Below are 21,044 nucleotides of genomic sequence, written 5' to 3'. Positions count from 1 at the left end.
GCGACCGTTCCCCGCCCCATGACCATGGGGCGTGGGCGCCTTGAAGACTGCGACCCGAGTCCACCCAGTAAATGAGCCGCGCCTCCACGCCTCCCTCTTTTTATGGGGAAGACGCGAGCCGCCTCTTTACCACGATGTGACGCATGCATGCAGAAACCGCCCCACGCATGCCGCCCACGTCACACACGACCCCCCCACGTCGCGCGTTCGACGCGGGTCGTGGGGAAGCACAGCGGACGAAGAATTACCGCGGTAAAAATCCGCCCCACCTGCCCGCGCACCGTTCTGGGCCTGGCCCAACAACGTGTCACGCTTATGTGTGGCCCAGGCCCGGGGGCTCCTGTCGGTGTACAAAAGTAGGGGCGCTCCTTTGTAGCCCTTTACTTGTGCACGGGCAGTCGGAGCCGCGCACCGTGGCCACACTAAGCAGGGCAGAGGAGGGGAGCCGGAGAGAAGACAAAGCACAAGACAAACAAGACAATGCCAAGGCCGAGAACACAAAGAGCAGAAGGACGAACCTGGTTCCCCCGGAAAGACCCTTGCCGGGACAGCCTCAGCAGCCCCGGCAAGACCCTTGCCGGAGCAGCTCGCCCGACACCAGCGGAGCGCGCCACCCTTGAGCCCACGGTTTCCAACACCATCAACCACGTTGGGCCAGGGCTCGGGAGGCACCTCCATGGTGGCATGCAGATCTTTGTGAAGACAAAGAATACTCAAGATCAGATGAGGATTGGAAGACAACGGTCCTCGGCAAGATCCTTGCCGAGGAAAGCCACAAGACCCCCGGCAAGATCCTTGCCGGGGACGACTGCAACGCCGTGGCAGGACCCTTGCCGAGGCTATCAGCAGGGCCACAACCAGGCCCGCACCAACCAAGACTCCGCCGCTGTTCGCATGCAGCTGCCAGTCCAACCAGCTGGGCAGGCACCTGCGTGGCAACACGCAGCTTCCAGGCCAACTCAGCAAGATCCTACATGGTGGCATGCAGATCTTCGTGAAGACCCTACCACCGCGCCACCTCAGCTGCCTGCCTGCCTACATGGCGCCGCATGCATCGCTATCCAGGGCGCGTGTCGAAGCAAGGAGGAGCGGCGATGGACGGGACGGGCCTCGTTCCCGCCCCAAATAAAGCTAAGGGACACCTAAGCTACGCATTAAATGCGTCTTGTCCTGTAACACGGGCGATAAGGTCGCAGTACTGTAGGCCTTTCCACCTCCTGTGTGCCACTATGGCAGCCCCTTTCGACTATAAAAGGAGGCCCATGGCGTACTCGAGAGGGATTCGTCTCAATTTGAACTACTCAGCCACCGTAGCTAGTTCGAGAGCTTAAGAACACTCAATACATCCACCAAAGCAGGACTAGGGTATTACGCATCCTCGCGGCCCGAACCTAGGTAAACGATCCATGTGCTTCCTGTTAGACCTGCTCTTCTACAACCCCGCGCCCCACCAACCGTAGTAGGGATTCTTGTGATCCCGTATGTGTCGTTTTCCACCGACATGTGGTCACCGTGTGAACTATGACATCGGGCCTCGCTAAGCTTAAACTTCATGTCTGGCGTGTAGTCCTTGGTGGTTTGAGTGGTTCCAACACTTTGAGTTGAACCCAGGAGTTGTGTGTGCGTGGTTTACTTCCTGGTAAGTTTCTGGACAGTAACTTGTGAGGTTAACTGTGAGTGACCCAGTAAGAGTTGAGGGCTGAGCTTTGGGGTTTAGCAATCTCTTAGGAAGGTAATGAAGCTCAAGAAAAATTAGCCTCATTGGATCAAGGAAAAACATACTTGTTGTAGAAACTGCATTTTCTGACCAGAACAGAAATGATTTTCTGTAGCAAAAATATTCCAAAAACCTATGCAATATTTTTGCTCAGGGATGTATGCCAAGGTTCAAAGAATATTTGGATATTTTCTAAGATTTTTGTGAGCAAAGAAAATGAGGGTTGCTTTGGAGCATATGTTGGTGAAGTGGGGTTTTGAAGAGAAAATGAATATTTTTCATTTATGTAAAATATTCCGAGGATCATTTTGGGATATATCAGAGGAAATGATGGTTTGAGAGGGAAACGGGCACTACTAGAAAAAGGCTTATCCCCAATATCTCTACCAGTGGCGCACCATGATGGTGGTGCGCCACTGCTATATAGCAGTGGCGCACCAGAATCAGGTGCGCCGTTGCTATGTTTTTACTAATGGCGCACCACATGAGCAATGCGCCATTGCTATTTTTTGGTCCACCCCCCACCAGACATAGCAATGGCGCACCACACCTAGGTGCGCCACTGCTATGCTACATAGCAGTGGCGCACCTAGGTGTGGTGCGCCATTGCTATGTCTGGTGGGGGCGTGCCTGCGTGTGTGTGTGTGAGGTTAGTATTGGCGCACCAGGGAGGGTGCGCCATTACTAACGTCTCACACACACAAACACACACCCCCCGTGGATCGCCTTTTAGGTTTTTAAAAAATTAAAAAAAATGATAAAAGATTCAAAAAAATTCAAAAAAATAGATGCCCATGTGTTATGTGTTCTAGTTGTTAGGAAAATTAACAAACATGAATTTTGAATTTTTTTGCAAAAGGCCGTCGTGTATCGGTAAAATGGCTGTAACTTTTGCATACGACCTCCGATGAAAAAGTTTTTTATATGAAAAATCATCTACTCGAAAAGTTACATCCGAATTCAAGTGGGGGAACCCCGTTGAAGATTTTTAGAATCCCCGAAAACCTAACAGAATAAAAGATACGGGGCTTTTAAGATCTGGAGGCATTTTTTTTCAAAAAATGCAATAAATAAATAAATTAGCAATGGCGCACTAGTGCATGGTGCGCCACTCCTATTTTCCCGCCTTCAAGTTAGCAATGGCGCACCTTATGAATAATGCGCCACTACTATTTTCCCGCCTTCACAATTCAAAAAAAATTCGAAAAAATAAAAAAATTAGCAATGGCGCACGAGTGCACGGTGCGCCACTGCTAAGTTGGGACAGAAGTTTAAAAGGGCCGGCCAGCCACTTACCCCTTCATTCTTCTCCTCCTCTCCTCCACTCCATCTCCTCCTCTCCTCCTCTCCTCCACTCCATCTCCTCCTCTCCGGCGACCTCCTCCTCTCCGGCGACCTCCTCCTCCTCCGGTGACCTCCTCCTCACGGTGCTCCTCCTCCGGCGACCTCCTCCTCCCTCCTCTCCTCCTCACGGTGCTCCTCCTCCGGCAACCTCCTCTCCTCCTCACGATGCTCCTCCTTCCTCTCCTGCTCAAGGTCCTCCTCCTCCTCTCTGGCGACCTCCTCCTCCTCTCCGGCGACCTCCTCCTCCCTCCTCTCTTTATCCTCACGGTCTCTCCTCCCTCCTCTCCTCCTCACGGTCTCTCCTCCCTCCTCCACTACTTTCGGCCACATGTGGAGCTCCCCCGGCATAAAGAACATACCAGATCCTGGTCGAGAACGAAATTTGAAAAAAAATCAAGCAAAAAAAGAGCAAAAAAACAAGCCAAAAAAATGAGCCAGATCTAGATCCAGATCCAAATTCAAAATTCAAAAATAGCAATGGCGCACGGTGGGGGTTAGACGGTGCGCCACTACTATTTTCCCGCCTTCAAAATTCAAAAAAAAAATAAAATAAAAATAAAAAAAAGTTACCAGTGGCGCACCTGTAGCAATAGTAATGGCGCACTACAAGGTGCGCCACTTTTACCTGCAATACTAATGGCGCACCAGAGGTGCGCCATTAGTATTTGTTACTAGTGGCGTGCTAATAGTGGCACACCTATAGTGCGCCATTAATGGAAAAAATAGGTGCGCCACTAACAGTCACTTTTCTAGTAGTGGGGCCACTTGGGTGAAAATCAAAGGTATGCCCAAATTCAAGTGAAATGGCAATAAAAATCAAAAAAAGAAAAGGGGGCAAAAACCAGGCTGTCACAAACCTCCCCCACTTAGGATGAATCTCGTTCTCGAGATACGGTTGCTCGGGAAAACAATTCTGGATAAGTTGCCTTTCGAAATTCCTCTCGTTCCCAAGTTGCTTCTTCCTCGGTGTGGTGCTCCCACTGAACCTTATAAAATTTTATTGCTTTACTGCAAGTGACCCTTTCCATTTCATCCAAGATTCGGAATGACTTCTCCTCATATAATAAATCTTTAGCCAGCTCTAATTCTGCCAGATCAGTCTTTTTCTCTGCAGGCGATATACATCATCTTAGCTGTGAGACATGGAACACATTGTGTACTTCTGACAATTCCGGGGGCAATTCCAACTGATTCGCAACAATACCCACCCTGGACATAATTGGGAACAGACCAATATATCTTGGTGCCAATTTTCCACGAGTCTGAAATCTCTTGACTCCCTTCATAGGATTGACTCGGAGGTATACATGTTATCCGGGTTCAAAACTGATCTGATGGTGCTTTGCATCATAATAACTCTTCTGTCGGGACTTAGCCAACTGCAATCTATCTCGGATCTCCTTGACTTGTTTTTTCCGCTTCCATCATGAGATCAATTTCAAAAATACGGCTATCTCCGGTTTGGGACCAGTTTAGTGGAGTGCAGCACTTACGGCCATATAGAGCTTCATAGGGCGACATTTTCAGGCTGGTCTGGAAGCGATTGTTGTAGAAAAACTCGGCGTATGGCAAACAATCTTCCCATTTGGGTCCTTGTCCAGAGCACATGCTCGAAGCATCTCTTCAAGTATTTGATTTACTCACTCAGTTTGCCCATCTGTCTGAGGATGATAGGTTGTGCTGTATTTTAGCGCGGTCCCCAAAGCTTGATGGAGACGTGACCAGAAAGCTGAGGTAAAAAGAGAACCTCTAAAGGTAGTGAGAGTTCTTGGCACTCCATGCAAACTGACTATTCTGGACACATACAATTGGGCAAGCTGATCGGCTCGGTAAGTGGTTCGGACGGGAATGAAATGGGCTACCTTGGTCAGCATGTCCACCACGACCCATACTGCATCATTGCCTTGGTGAGTCCTTGGTAGTCCTATGATGAAATCCATGTAGACATCATCCCACTTCCATTGTGGAACGGGCAGAGGTTGGAGGAGTCCAGCTGGTTTCTAGTGTTCTGCCTTCACTTTGTTGCATACATCACAACAAGCAACAAAATAGGCGATGTCCTTCTTCATCCCATCCCACCAGAATATCTACCGAAGGTCTTCGTACATTTTGGTACCTCCGGGGTGAATGGAATACGAGGAGTCATGTCCTTCTGTCAAGATCTTCTTTCTTAAGTCTGCTTGATCAGGTACACAAACCCTTCCTCGGAACCTTAGTGTACCTTGCTGATCCTTCGAGAAATCCTGGGTCTGTCCTTCTAACATACGCTTGACATGTTTTTGTAGAATTGGGTCATCTGACTGGGCCCTGCGGATTCATCCTCGAGAGTGGGAGTAACCTCCATCATATTAGCAAGACCAGTATCAACAATAACTAGATTGAGCTGAGTTATTTCTTTCTGAAGTTCGGGAGGCAAGGACTCCATGATGGCATTCAGACTGGCAGCCTTGCGGCTGAGCGCATCGGCGACCACGTTGGCCTTACCCGGATGATAATTAATTCCAAGGTCATAATCCTTGACTAATTCAAGCCATCTTCTCTGTCAGAGATTTAAATCCGGCTGAGTGAATATATACTTGAGACTTTTGTGGTCGGTATATATCTGACACCTTTTTCCTATGAGATAGTGTCTCCAAATTTTTAAAGCATGAACAACCGCGGCCAACTCCAAATCATGAGTAGGACAGTTCCCTTCGTGGGGTCGTAGCTGGCGAGATGCGTATGCTACCACCTTGCCATCTTGCATGACTACGCATCCAAGACCTCACCTGGAGGTGTCACAGTACACATCAAAGCTGCGGTAGATGTCTGGAAGAGTCAACACAGGTGCTGTTGTCAGTCTGGTCTTCAGCTCATTGAAACTTTTCTCATAGTCCTCAGTCCATTCGAATTTCTTATATTTCTTGAGAATCTCTATCATTGGCTTGGCAATCTTAGAGAAACCCTCAATGAAACGGCGGTAGTACCCGGCTAATCCAAGGAAACTCCGGATTTGGGATACTATCGTGGGTGCCGTCCAATCGAGCACATCCTTTACCTTACTTGGATCCACGGCTATACCTTCTGCTGACAGAACATGCCCTAGGAATCCAACTTGCTTGAGCCAAAACTCGCCTTTACTGAATTTTGCGTATAGCTGATGGTCACGGAGTCTTTGTAAGACAACCCTGAGGTGTTCTTTATGCTCTTTTTCGCCCTTTGAGTATATTAGGATGTCAACGATGAAGACCACCACAAATTTATCGAGGAAGTCCATGAATACTTTGTTCATCATATTAATGAAGAAAGCAGGGGCATTGGTGAGACCGAATGACATAACTGTATATTCATAAAGACCATATCAGGTAGTGTATGCGGTCTTAGGAATATCTTCCTTCTTGATCTTGAGGTGGTGGTATCCGGTCCTCAAATCAATCTTAGAGAATACTTTTGCCCCACTGAGTTGATCAAATAAATCATCAATCCTTGGTAGTGGATATTTGTTCTTGATAGTGACATCATTCAGCTGACGGTAATCCACACACATCCGGAGACTACCATCTTTCTTATCCACAAATATCGCGGGTGATCCCCATGGTGAAGAGCTTGGACAGATATAACCTTTTTGGAGCATCTCATCGAGTTGTTTCTTTAATTCCACTAATTCTGATGAAGGCATCTGATAATACTTCTTGTATAACGGTGCGGCCCCGGGCACAAGATCAATTGCAAACTCAAGCTCTCGGTCTGGCGGCATTACTAGAAATTCTTTAGGGAATACATCTGGAAATTCACTGACCACAGGAATTAATCCCAATTGTTCAGCTACAACGGTGAAGACCATTTCTTTCTTGGGTATGCTTCTGCGGGCATAGAATTTTGTAGTTCGACCTTCCTGACTTGTCAAGGTGACTTCTCGGGTCGCGCAGTTGATGCATACTTGATATTGGGTCAACTAGTTCATTCCCAAAATAATGTCCAACTTGTCAGACTCGATGACTATCAAGGAAGTTGGAAAACAGACTCCTTTGATATCAATTTCCAAATTACGGCAGACCAGATTGCTTCTGAGCAAGGATCCCAGGGATTGTACCAGCATATTCTTTCTCAAAATCGAACAAGGAAATTTGTTTTGGGCAACAAAACTCCGCGAAATAAAAGAGTGGTAAGCCCCAGAGTCAAATAAAATTATTGCAGGTATGTTATTAACAGGAAACATACCAATGACGACTTCAGGGTCCTCTTGGGCTTCGTCTGCAGAGAGGTGATGAACTTGCCCTTGGATGGTTCGCTGGACAGGTACGGCCCCATATAGTTGACTTGCGGCCTGAATGGAGCATTCGTCTTGCCGTTCTTGGGACATTGTCTTGCATAATGTCCGGTTTGTCCGCAATTGAAACATGAGTTGTTGCGCTGGCATTCTTCGTGCACCGCGCTGGTTACGACATTCTTGACTTGAGTAGTGGTCTTGTAAACATTCTGCTGCCATTTGGGTTTGTACTCCACCCGAGTCTGCTGCCAAGTACGAGCCTTCTGCATTGGCTGACCATCCTTCTTAGGCTCAAACTTACGCTTGTGATCATTATTAGCAGGCTTGTTGTCATGCACAAGCTTGTGTTCCCTTTCAGCAATGAGGGCCTTGTCTACCAGAGTTTGGAAATCCGTAAAATCAAATATACTGAGAGTGCATCTGAGGTGCTGGTTTAGTCCTCCAAGAAATCTGTCGACCTTTCTTTCTTCTGTGGCCACATCATAGAGGGAATAGCAGGCCAAATGATTGAACTTATGCAGATACTCACTAACAGACAGGCTTCCTTGGGTGAGCGCGAGGAATTCACGCTGCTTGACCTTCATAATGCCAGCAGGAATATGATATTTGCGGAAATGGTCCTTGAATTTAGTCCAAGTGATTTCTTAGTCTACAGCCACATGGCTTTAGCATTATCCCACCATATAGCGGCAGCTCCCTCGAGGTAATGCGTAGCAAACGGAACCTTGTCATCTTATTCAGTTTGGAGGGGTGACCAGCAATCTCAAGTTTTTTCTCAATAGTTCTTAACCAATCATCGGCTTCCAAGGGACAATAACTTGACTGAAGCTGGGAGGCTTGGTTCCCTGAAAATCTGACAGTTTGGAGGGGTGACCATTCTGATTTCCATTCTGCCCAACCATAGCTTGTACACTTTTCAATAATTCAATCAGATCGTTATCCCTTCTTTCTTCAGACATGCGCATAATTTGTTCGGTGGAGGGCGGATGTGGTGGTGGAGGCGGTGGTGGATTGTACGGCTCGGGGGAATGCCTGCCTGTCGCGCTGAGCGGCGAACAGGGACATCCTCACAAGCGTGACTGTTGCTGCCTCCCCGCGTCATCCTATTATTTGTTTTTCACAATATAAAGCAACCGTGATGAGCAACATCAAGAATAGTGGGGAAAAGCCAGCGACAACTCCGTGAAAAAGGCGGAAAACAGCGAAAAACAAAGCGAATAAAAATAATAATTCCAACATAATTATACATAGACTCATACATGACAGATAAACATCATGACCAGTTCGACTACTCTCATACATGAAACGGAACATCATGACTCGTACGACTACATCCGTACATCAACATGACAACTGCGGATACTCAGACGCTCTAGCGCTCTGCTGGTCCTGCTGGGTCCTCTCCTGAAGCGGACTCGGATCCTGAACTGATGAAGTTAACCGAGACTTTCGGGTTAAAGGTAACCCGATGATGCTGCCTCGAGGGCTCTCTGTCCAGGGCAGGTGCGGGATGAGGCTGGAGCATAGGGGCTACGGGGGTAGCGAGAAGAGAAGCCCACTCAGCAGGAGCACTGTGGGGAGTCACGGTTGAGGTGCCCGAGCTACTCGGAGGAGTAACCGGGGAAACAGGCAAGCTAGAACCGGGTGCAATATAAGGAGTAAATCCCATAGACGATGGAGTGGGATAGGACATAGCGGCTACTAAAGCAGTGCGAGCACGAGTCAGCTCTCGAGCCAGCTCGCGAATCAGAAGGTAACTAGCAGTGATATAGCGAGAAAGGTGGTTAGCAGTGCTATCGGCTGCCGGATCCATGATCGGAAAACGGACGTGACCATTGTCGTGCAAGGATGGATAGTAGTGGAAACCTGGGTGAGTCTGCATCCGGACCTCGTTATAGCGCAGCTCGACGAGGACCTCAAACGCAGCAAACTGGACAGCCTGAGAGGTAGTGGAAGCGAAACCGCTCGTAGAGGTATGGGTGTAAGAGTGTGAGGCTGAACTGGTGCGCAGAGTAACCACGGCGTGATACTCGTATACCGAGTCTGCTAGACGCTCCCGGTACACCCGATACACTGGGTCGTCACCGAGAGGATAGATTCGGCGCCATACATTCCGAAGAAGGTGCGGCGACGTGTACGGCAGCAGCTCCAACTCGCACGGGTACGACACTGGAGCCATCTACACTCACAACCATTAGTCGGTTAGAAATAATAATAAATCAAGTGCATGCAATGCAACAAGCTGCGACAAACACTACTGGTACTCAAATTCTAACCTAACTAACGTTCAGTTAATACGTCGGTGGTCTAGCATGTCCTACAGTCAGCGCGGCTCCGATACCTAGCGCTATGGCACCCCGGCTCAGAGCAACCGGTTTACCTTGCATTGCCAGCCCAGAGATCAAGTCTTCTGGCGACACACAACATCTTGGTACACAAAACAACCGCTTTTATTGATACGAGCGGAACATAGTTTGATGTTACATCAAGTAGCGAGGCCAAGCGGCACACACGGCAACTACGCGACAGCGGAACGACGACGAAGCGGGACTCCATAGCACAGGGACACCGATGTGGACACGATCTAGACTCGGGCAGCACTTCGATCCAACGAAACTTTCCTGAAATCTGGCATGACACGCCAGGTCAGTACATTGAATGTACTTGCAAGCTCACAACAAGCATAAACATAATGACAAACAATATCATGATATTTAATCAAATTAAATGCAATGCATAATCATACTACTTACGCAGTGAGAACAACTCGTGCAGCAATTCCCTCGGACTTTCTTACCGAACGGGTTACCTTGTAACCAAACGATGATCTTTCTCGGATCACAAAAGAAACCAACACTTTGGTCTCCACCATCATCATAATTTCTCAACCATCATCTTTTAAACAGTGCCAAGTGCTTATCATTAGTGTGCATGATTATTTATAAATGTTGATCCATGGTGTGACCTACTCCCGAGTTGTGTCCGTAACCGAGGACGCGGCTATTGATAGATTAAATACACTCTGCAGAGGTAGCGCACTGTACCCACACCACGGAGTTCATGGCCTCGCACTCCCATTCGGGTGGACCAACGACATCCCGACAAAACCCTCCCGTTGCCATGACACTCTCCCGGCCACTCTGACTTACCCCCCACTTGGCTAAGTCCTGGGCGGCCCCGTGCCTACCAAAGGCATCAACGGCCACCGTCGTGGCAAAACAGAAACGGTCCCAAACGGGGACAAGGTACCATAACAACAAACAAGCACACAAGGTTATGTCTGCTTACCGGGCCAGGGTACCGCACGCCCATAACCTTCCCTCGTTGGAGGTACTGACCAGAGGCATGACAACGAACCAAATAAAGGCCTTCCATAGAGGCAAATGTGTTTGCACTGGGAAAAACTCGATTCAGTGGCACCATTACCCGATCAACGTTATGTTCAAGTTGAATTAACATTAGGTTTATCTTGAAATAAAAACAATGGGTGTCATGATATGCCATGAATATGCAACCATACAACATGCATTACATACCACTACGAGTAAATGGATCAGCATCACTAAATCTTATACTAGCACTAGTCATCATCAAACCATTCTGATCTTACTCTAATGGTTCTTGATACTCATCATATTTTTAGTCATGATATCAACTTAACAAAATCAACTTTGTTCTTAAGAAAAATAGTACCGGTGCTAGTCATGTCATAACCATGTCATTATCACATAAGCAAAAGTTACTTCTACTGACTCGTATTAACTTAACGGAAAAACTAACGCCCACACGTGTGGGCATTTGCACATCGCCCACACGCCTCCATCACCACTCATTTTGCCACGTATGAACAGATGACATCAGCAGAATTTTTTTTGGTTTTCACCTTAAAAATGTTTTGTCTCCTAAATAAAAAGGCAAATTAAAAATCTGTTTTCACCATTAAATCCCTCGACGAGATCTTCAAAACTAGACCCCATGTTGATATGTTTCGATGAATTTTTTTTTCTCAAAATTTGCCATGATGTTTACACTGTAGTTGCCATAGTGCTTAAACTAAAGTTGTCATGTGGCATTTTTAGTTTGTAGATCATGTCAATTTTACTTTTTTGATGATGGCAATTCCAATACTTTGACCATGAAAATATTTTTTTGTATGACCACGACAATTTTAAGTGCATGTATCATGGCAATTTTAGTTTATGGTGCATGGCAAGTCTAGTTTATTAATTCCTTGTTTTATAATATGTAAAAAATTACTTTTAAATGTAGAAGAAAATAGCTGAAACATATCATGGCAACTTCAGTGTAAACATCATGGCAATTCATGTGCAATAGACACGACAAATTTTAACAAAAAAAATTCATCGAAATATATTGATATGAGATCTAGTTTCGAAGATCTCTTCGCGAGGGATTTAATGGTGAAAACGGATCTTCAATCGGATTTTTCATTTAAGAGATAAAACATTTTAAAGACAGAAGATCCAAAAAGATTTCCACATGCATGCATGCGGTGACATGGCATAGTCTGTGTGTTATAGAGCGTGTGGGCGGGTTTGACACCCACCACATGTGTGGGCGTTAGTGTTGTCCTAACTTAAATATCATCACACTACTGCAATCTAACATTTCAAACAGAACAAGTAACTAGCAAAATCAATATTCATTTAAATAATTTTAAATGCATGAAATAACTCATATTCAAGTTGAAAAATCACAAATATTGAAATGACACCCTGTAAATGTTGGTGTGGCTTGCCTTAGTTCAGAGGAGCTTCACACTCCTCCTGGGTCTCTTCAAGACAAGCTTCTCCTTCTGAAAACAATTAAAATGACAAAAAGAAAATATCAAGAACACTTCTGAAAATTACCAGAAAATCTAGACAAGAGAGAAAAATCTCATTTTTGGGGTGCTCCTAGATCTTTTCAGTAAGAACACAATGCAAAAAAGAATCAACTCATTTTGACTTGCGGTTAAAAAGTTATGGCCATTTGAAGCTGTAAAATTTGAAATTTAAATAGAATGACCAGGGGTTGACGTCAGCTTCATGCCAGCGCGTACAGGTTCGGCCGCGGGGCTGGGTGGCTGACAGTGGGCCACTACTGTCAGGTTTAGGGAGAGGGGGAGAGAAACAGAGGCGGGGCGGTGATGCGCCGATAAGGAGAGGTCGGCGGCCAGATCAAGAGGAATAGAAAGCGAGAGGGGGTCGAGGCTCACCTGCCCGTACCCGTAGTCGGGCTAGGGGTGGTCGGACGTGGTCGAAACTGGCCTCTCCAGCGGCGGCAGGAAGCAGAGGTCGCCGGAGTTGGAGACGACGGCGACGTGGGGCTGCACCAGGGGCTCCAACAGGGTCGGACGACACCAGTGAAGCACCAGGAAGTCACCTGAGAAGTGGATCGAGCTCGGGAGGCACTGGAGTGAGGAGGAGGGGCTATCGGGAGTGCCAGCAAGCTGGGGTTGGGTTAGCGGCCAGAGGCCTGCCCGGCCGGGCTGCGGCTTAACTATGAGCTTGTGGAGGTTGAGGGAGTGGGTGGTGATGCTCGAGGAGGCTGGGGGTGGCTGTATTTATAGGCGAATGAGGAGTGGGGATCGGGCTCCGCTGGTGGGCTTCTGGACATGGCACCCGGTGACGAATGGCGTTAGCGAGAGGGGGAGAAGGCGATGCAGCTCACGCAGGCACTGTGGAAGGGCGGAGATGAACACATGAGTGAGGATGGCGACAAACACAGTGGTACGAGCGCACTGTTCGCTTGGCCGTGCCGTGCCCGTGCTCGCTGCGGGAGCTCCGGCGTCGGCGAGCGCCAGGGAGGAGTTAAGGGAGTCCGGACAATGATCGTGGTGAAGTTTGGCAAGGTGCGGCGGCCGGGGAAGCAAGCACGAGCTCAACAGCGGCTCGGGCGTGTCGCAGAGCGCGTCGGCCGCATGCCAGCACGCCTGGACGAACGCAGTCAGCACGTGAACTATGACATCAGGCCGCGCTAAGCTTAAACTTCATGTCTGGTGTGTAGTCCTTCATGGTTTGAGTGGTTCCAACACTTTGAGTTGAATCCAGGAGCGGTGTGTGCGTGGTTTTGTAACATCCCAAAATTCTAAATTTTGGAATGTTATAATAAACAGATAGATTGGATTGATTGTTTGATTGATTGACTGAAAGTGAGTGGAATTCGAAATCTTTTGAAAGTTAAATGAGAGGGAATAAAAGGACTTTCCCAAACTTTCATTTTTCTTTTATGATCTCCATGAATTCAAATTCTTTTCACCACAAAACCCTGGAGAGAACATGACATGACTTCTTCCATTTATTTAAATGACAAGGGTGTTGAAAATATTTGAATTTCATTTGAAAATATTTCCCATTTCAGAAACTTTATGCAACTCAATGATTTTCACGAGAGAAGATAAAATGATTTCTTCAAAAAAATATGAAATATGAGTTGGGAGTTTCAAAGGTCAAATTCAAAGTCCTTTTGGAAATTATTTTCAATTTGGAGTTATTTGAGTCTTATTCAAATTATTTTTCTCCAAAATAAAAATATACAGAAAATAGGGTAACATGATTCCCTACATCAGAAAATTGGAGAAAAATAAATTTGAAATCATTTTGGTATTTTTAAAATGATTTTTATTGGATTTTATTAAGGCAGTAGCACTGTTTGATTTACTAAAATTTGTGTGGACTTTATTTGACTTTCAAAAAATGTTCATGCTGTAGGAAATCTTTTTCTGCAAATTTTGATATATAATATGCCTATATAAAGTTTTATTTTTATTTTCTTTATTCAATTTTTCCTTTCCTGTCGCTATTTATAAAAAAAACTACATGCGCGTACTCTGTGACTATATGTCGGCCTCATGCGCAGTATAGTAGCTTTTGGCGCCCCATTGTTTTTTTTTTCTCTTATATAGGCCAGGCCCAGCTGGCCATATTCCTCCCCATATTTCTTTTCTATAGTTTTTTTTCTTTCTTTTCTTTCTTTTCAATTGCCAAAAAAAAACAAAGACTGCCGCGCGGCCTGCCGAACCGCTAAGGCCTTTAGGCCCATGCGACGCGCTCCCCTTTTTGTCTTTTCGTCTACGTTTAGTCGAACATTGCCTAGCCTTTAACCCCTAAACCTCTTTTCCACCTATAAATATAGACCCATAGAGCCTCCAGAAATTATCCATTGCGGGTTAAATCAATATTTTGGTTTGACTAGCTAAAAATATATTTCTCCTCTCCGGCGGGACTTTGGAAGTTGTCTCCTCACTCCGAAGTCGTCTTTTAGGTATATTTATTCGTTCTCTGTATTTATACGTTAGACCTAATTTTTTTTAGCCGTAGCTATTTTTCTTCTGCAAAACAGCTTGGCCCTGATTTTTTCAAATAGCCATAACGAGTAAAAAGTTATGGCTATTTGAAAAAATCAGGGCCAAGCTGTTTTGCAGAAGAAAAATAGCTACGACTAAAAAAAATAGGTCTAACGTATAAATACAGAGAACGAATAAATATACCTAAAAGACGACTTCGGAGTGAGGAGACAACTTCCAAAGTCCCGCCGGAGAGGAGAAATAAATTTTTAGCTAGTCAAACCAAAATATTGATTTAACCCGTAATGGATAATTTCTGGAGGCTCTATGGGTCTATATTTATAGGTAGAAAAGAGGTTTAGGGGTTAAAGGCTAGGCAATATGGGACTAAACGTAGACGAAAAGACAAAAAGGGGAGCGCGTCGCATGGGCCTAAAGGCCTTAGCGGTTCGGCCGGCCGCGCGGCAGTCTTTGTTTTTTTTTGGCAATTGAAAAGAAAGAAAAGAAAGAAAAAAAAACTATAGAAAAGAAATATGGGGAGGAATATGGCCAGCTGGGCCTGGCCTATTTAAGAGAAAAAAAACAATGGGGCGCCAAAAGCTACTATACTGCGCATGAGGCCGACATATAGTCACAGAGTATGCGCATGTAGTTTTTTTTTATAAATAGAGAAGGAAAGGAAAAACTGAATAAAGAAAATAAAAATAAAACTTTATATAGGCATATTATATATCAAAATTTGCAGAAAAAGATTTCCTACAGCATGAACATTTTTTGAAAGTCAAATAAGGTCCACACAAATTTTAATAAATCAAACAGTTCTACTGCCTTAATAAAATCCAATAAAAATCATTTTAAGAATACCAAAATGATTTCAAATTTATTTTTCTCCAATTTTCTGATGTAGGGAATCATGTTACCCTATTTTCTGTATATTTTTATTTTGGAGAAAAATAATTTGAATAAGACTCAAATAACTCCAAATTGAAAATAATTTCCAAAAGGACTTTGAATCTGACCTTTGAAACTCCCAACTCATATTTCATATTTTTTTGAAGAAGTCATTTTATCTTCTCTCGTAAAAATCATTGAGTTGCATAAAGTTTCTGAAATGGGAAATATTTTCAAATGAAATTCAAATATTTTCAACACCCCTTGTCATTTAAATAAATGGAAGAAGTCATGTCATCTTCTCTCCAGGGTTTTGTGGTGAAAAGAATTTGAATTCATGGAGATCATAAAAGCAAAATGAAAGTTTGGGAAAGTCCTTTTATTCCCTCTCATTTAACTTTCAAAAGATTTCGAATTCCACTCACTTTCAGTCAATCAATCAAACAATCAATCCAATCTATCTGTTTATTATAACATTCCAAAATTTAGAATTTTGGGATGTTACAAACCTACCACCCTTAAAATGAATCTCGTCCTCGAGATTCGGAGAGGCTAGAAAGAAATAGGTTAGGGTTTGGGGGTCTCCTCAAAATCCATCGATCATCAGGGGTCTGGGGTGCTACCACCCTTAGAAACATTGTTACGGTTCCACCAAAACTCGTATACTCCATCCTTGTTGTTGACAGTGTCAGTCTTCTCAGATTCTCGGAAAAATTCCTTCTCTGGCTCTTTGGGTAGCGGCATAACCTTCTTCTGTCTTTCATCTTGGTAAGGTTATTCCGAGACTGGGTCTTCACAGCTGACGGGTCTGGCGCCAATACTAAACAACTATCGACATCTCATGGTGGTCAACAATTTACGGTTTCTCCTGCAGGAAAATGGGTCTGGGTTGATCCTCACCGTATAACCTACGATTGGCATTAACTGCCGTGTACAAGGGAAACATTCTTATACCATTCTAAGGTTCAAGCAAGGTTTAATACCGTCGTCTCTCTACTATAGGTAGGTCACTCAGATTTACCATCCCGTATAGCAAAGCGAATAATAAGAGTAAGTCGGTATGGTGATCAATCCATCCCGCACCCAAATCATTACCTTGTATATGGTTTAGCGAATCTCGCATTCTAACACTCGGTCATCCTCGCAAGCATTGCAGAATTTCTCTTGCCGACGAACCAAGTTCGGATAAATCCATGGATTCTGCAAGCCAAACAAACATCTATTGTTCCTTCACAACTCTCAGGTTTTGCGTAACTCCTATAAGATCGTTTGTCGATAAAATCGTAACTTCTTCCGGGGTCTTTCCTTCAGCAAGAATGTGCTTGCTTCTTGGCGGGTCCTGGGTCCTGTGGGTTATGGCCCATCTCATCACTTGTAAACCTTGAACTCATCATCGGGCAACTGATCCTTAATCCAACATCCAACTTCCTGGTATTCCTAAATCCATCCAATTGTACTGTCTTCCTTCCTTCTATTGGCACCAAATTAAGACATGATTACTCAGACTCATCATGGAATTTCCATTGATCCAACATCATACCTCCTTTATATCCAATAGTACTCTTCATCCTCGTGGGATATCCCACATACCGAGATAAAAAAAACACTTATACTTATTAAGTCCATACTCCACTTCGTGGAACATCATTATCCTTTCCAGGGTCAAGCGTCCTTACAGGGGAATATTGGCCATCTCTGCATGGCACTTCTTCAACTGGGAAAGGTGAAACACATCATGAACTCATGACAGTCCTTCGGGTGACTCCAGCTTGTTGGCCACTTCTCCCATATGCTCCAAAACTCGGTATGGTCCTACAAATCTCGGGGCTAACTTTCCCTTAACTCCAAATAGTTTAACTCCTCGTAGAGGGAACACACGAAGACATGCTCCGTCTCCAATTTCATAGACTACCTCCTTTACATCCAATAATACTCCATACCCTCATATTCTTGGGGTATCAAACATATCGAGATAAAACTCATACTTATTTTGTTCGAAATCCACTTCGTGGAATATCATTAACTTTTTCCAAGGGTCAAGTTTCCTCACAGGGTACTACCACCTTTAGAATGCACAATCTTCCATAGACCATATTTCTCATATCCTCGAAAATGGTCAAAATCTTTCTTCATAGAGTAACAACTCATAGAATCCAAATCAATACCAATGATGCTAACTTTATTGATTCTCAAATTATTACAATCTCCTGCATTCCATTACATGCCTCAATCCGACACCTCACTAATAAAAGAAATGTCCACACTACTACTACTATTTTTCTCGTTGCACTCAACTATTTGTCACAAGTCTCCGTCTCCTTGGGGCATTCTCTGGCAAAGTGCCCTGCTTCATCACAACGGAAACATATTACTTCTGACATATCTCGAGGTTTCCTTGTGATTATATAGCCTCCTGGGGTCCTCATCTTCCCTTTTGGGCAATCATTGAAGTAGTGTCCTGAATTTTTGCACCTGAAACATGTGATATGACTCAGGTCTCCCTTTGTAGAAATTGGGTTGTTCCTGGGATCCAATCTATTTCTCTTCCTGGACTTTTCCGTTCCAATCAGGGCTTCTATTTCCTGTGGGTCATACTCTACTTCCTCTGTCGGGAATTCTACTAAATCCCCATTCAGACAATTTTGGGAGATGTGTCCTTCTTCTCCACATGAATAGCATGACTTGGTGCAGGGTTTAATTGGTTCTCCTTTGGGTGTGTCCTCCACCTCTTCCTTCATCACAGATTCCTCTAAAATTTCCATGAGGGCTCTTTTCATTGCTTCTTTCTTCTGCTGGACGGTCCTTTGTACCATGGGATAGATGTGACACTGAGCAGGGTAGTGGGTAGTCCCTTCACACAAGAAACAAGTGATCTGCCGAGTTGGGCATTCTTCAGCTGGGTGACTTAGTTCACAATTAGGGCATTCCTCCTTGTGTTCCTTATGGTTGTGGCCTATTTCTCCACAAGGCTTGTATGCACAAGGTTTCTTCATATCCTTTCCATAAGGCTTAAATTTCTGGGACACAAGACGAGATCTTTGTAGAGTCCACTTAAATTCTTTCCAAGTGGTTACTCCTTGCCATCCATTGATGGTTTGGTACATCCTCCACCAAGTAGCAGCACCTCTTTCAAAACATTGAAGAGCATGCCGGGTCATATCCCTTCCGACTATAGGGTTATTCTTCATGTGATCCTCCATGTTCTGAATCCATCGGTCCGTCTCCAATTGACTCATCGGTCCAGAAAATACAAGCTCATCTCCATTCATCCTCTATTGGGTCCATGGGTTTGGGGTGGGATAAGAGAGGTCGAGAGGGATGCACACAATACAAACAAATTTTTGAAAAGACAGATTTTTTTATTGTGGCTGTCGAAAAAACAACAAACAAATGACAGCTCACAAACGTCGCATCTAACGTAGGTATAACAGGGGTTTGGTCTTCTAAAGGTCAATAAGTCTTCAACGTCGCCAAACTCTTCAAGTCTTGTTCATGTCTCCGATGGCTTCTTGCAATCATGCTTGTCCTTCTCAAGTTCTTTTGCCAAATCATTTCTGTTGACGCGAAGTCTCTCATGACGTCCTTTAAATTTCCGGAGTTGCGTTCCAAACTTCTGGGTCTCAACATCCTTGACATGAACCATGATCCTACTGTCCTTCAGTTCCTGACGAATCTCCGTTATCTCGAGGTTTTGCTTTCCCTGCTTGGCTACTTTCAGTTTCTGGGTTCTGAGTCCTTCACGAAACACTTCTTTGTCAAATACAGCTTCCTGCAGGTCCATCTTAACTTCTTGATGTAATACTCCAGATCCTGGTGATACACCAGCTAAGGTTAAAACTTCAACGTTTGCTGATAGATGCTCCATCCACCTTCTACCATCCAATCCTTCCATGCATCTGCATGCTTAACTCAACACGGTGACAATATGATAAGCGGGCGATAACCTCATGGGTATCCGTGTTTCTGCTCTTGTCATTACCATGAGCTATCATTCCATAGTTGATATCTCCTGCCTTAGGGTTTCCTTGACAAAACTTTGAGTTTCTAACTCTCCATGTTTCGGTCTTTCTCCGATACACCTTGCTCTCGAGTATTGACAGCTTCCATAGTCTGCCAAGTTCCATAAGGGTAACCTTCCTAGGTCATACACATCTGGCAATTCTTCAGAGCCTTCAAATTCTCCCAGTCTTCGGAGTCTTCAACAGTTGTAGTTTCCATTATCATAATGCACGGTAAAATCCTCTTCATTCCGAATGGTCTTAGTTGTCCAATATCCTGTACTTCTTGAAGTGGTCTCATCCATCGAATCTTCGAGTGATCCAAAAGGAAAAAGGATATGGTCTCACTAAAAGGGAATATTTGAATAAGTCTCGGAAAAGAAGAGAGGTAAAAGATCCTTTTGAAAAGGAAAGTTTTAGGGAAAATCCTTCCTATGGGCTTGCCAATTTCTAGGGTCACGTCCTACAGTCAACATGTGCTCTGATACCATCTTGTAGCGACCCGACCCGAATGGATCAAGTCTCTGTGCTTAAGTGTCATCCCTGGATCGGTATGCTGACACACACAGTACTCGAGGATTTATAACAGAGGTAAATCACATGTATAAAGTAACGTAAATACTATTACCTCAATCCAAATAGCGGAAGTAACAAGGTTGTGGATTCCCATCAACACCAACGGCAAAGTTGAGTGTAGAAAATCGTAACCCTAACGTATCACTTACTCGTCGTAAGAATCCTGCAACATGAAACGTTGCAGCCCGAAAACGGGTCAGCACATGGAATATGCTGGCAATGTAACACATAGAGAGTAATGACATAGTAATGTTACACTACATGCATATATGGCTGGTGGAAAAAGCTCTATGGTTATATTGTTTTTGCAAAAAGCCAATTTTTCCCTACTGCAAAGGAATAAATTTTATTTAACTATCATGGTGGTTGTGAAACATTGAGATGGTTGACAGCATCTCAATCCCAATTAAAAGTCATCATTAACCCAACAAAATTAATTAAAAGTAACATGGTGATGAGATTCAAATGATAATTCAGATAGTAGATACTCAAATTGTCCATAACCGGGGACACGACTAACCATGATTAGTTTGTACACTCTGCAGAGGTTTGCGCACTTTTCCCCACAAGACTCGATCGCCTCCGCTTGATTCTCGCACTGCATGATGTTTGAGAAACGGATGACCGAGACACAGTCTTTCAGGAACAATCACTCTTTACTCCGGGTGGACCGGTACACCTACTTTCCCCTACATCTGCTAGCCCACCTCTTCAAGAGATCATGTAACCTACTCAACTATGCTAGAGCCCATAATAGCTTGTGGCTGCACACGGAAGTTTCTAGCATGAATAATCTTATGATCCCTTTGAGCCTGGGTGGCGGTCCTTATACAAACAGACAACACTGGATTCTCCAGGTGCCTCAATCCACACAGATGTGAGTTTTAGTTGCCACCTTAGGTAAACCATCATTAACAATCTCACATCTGTCATGAATATCTCTCAAAAACCAATCCACGTCTACGAGCATAGCATGGCAAT

Source organism: Triticum aestivum, chromosome 2D, assembly GCF_018294505.1.
Source record: "Triticum aestivum cultivar Chinese Spring chromosome 2D, IWGSC CS RefSeq v2.1, whole genome shotgun sequence".
Taxonomy (NCBI): Eukaryota; Viridiplantae; Streptophyta; class Magnoliopsida; order Poales; family Poaceae; genus Triticum; species Triticum aestivum.
This window is presented reverse-complemented; position numbering follows the sequence as displayed.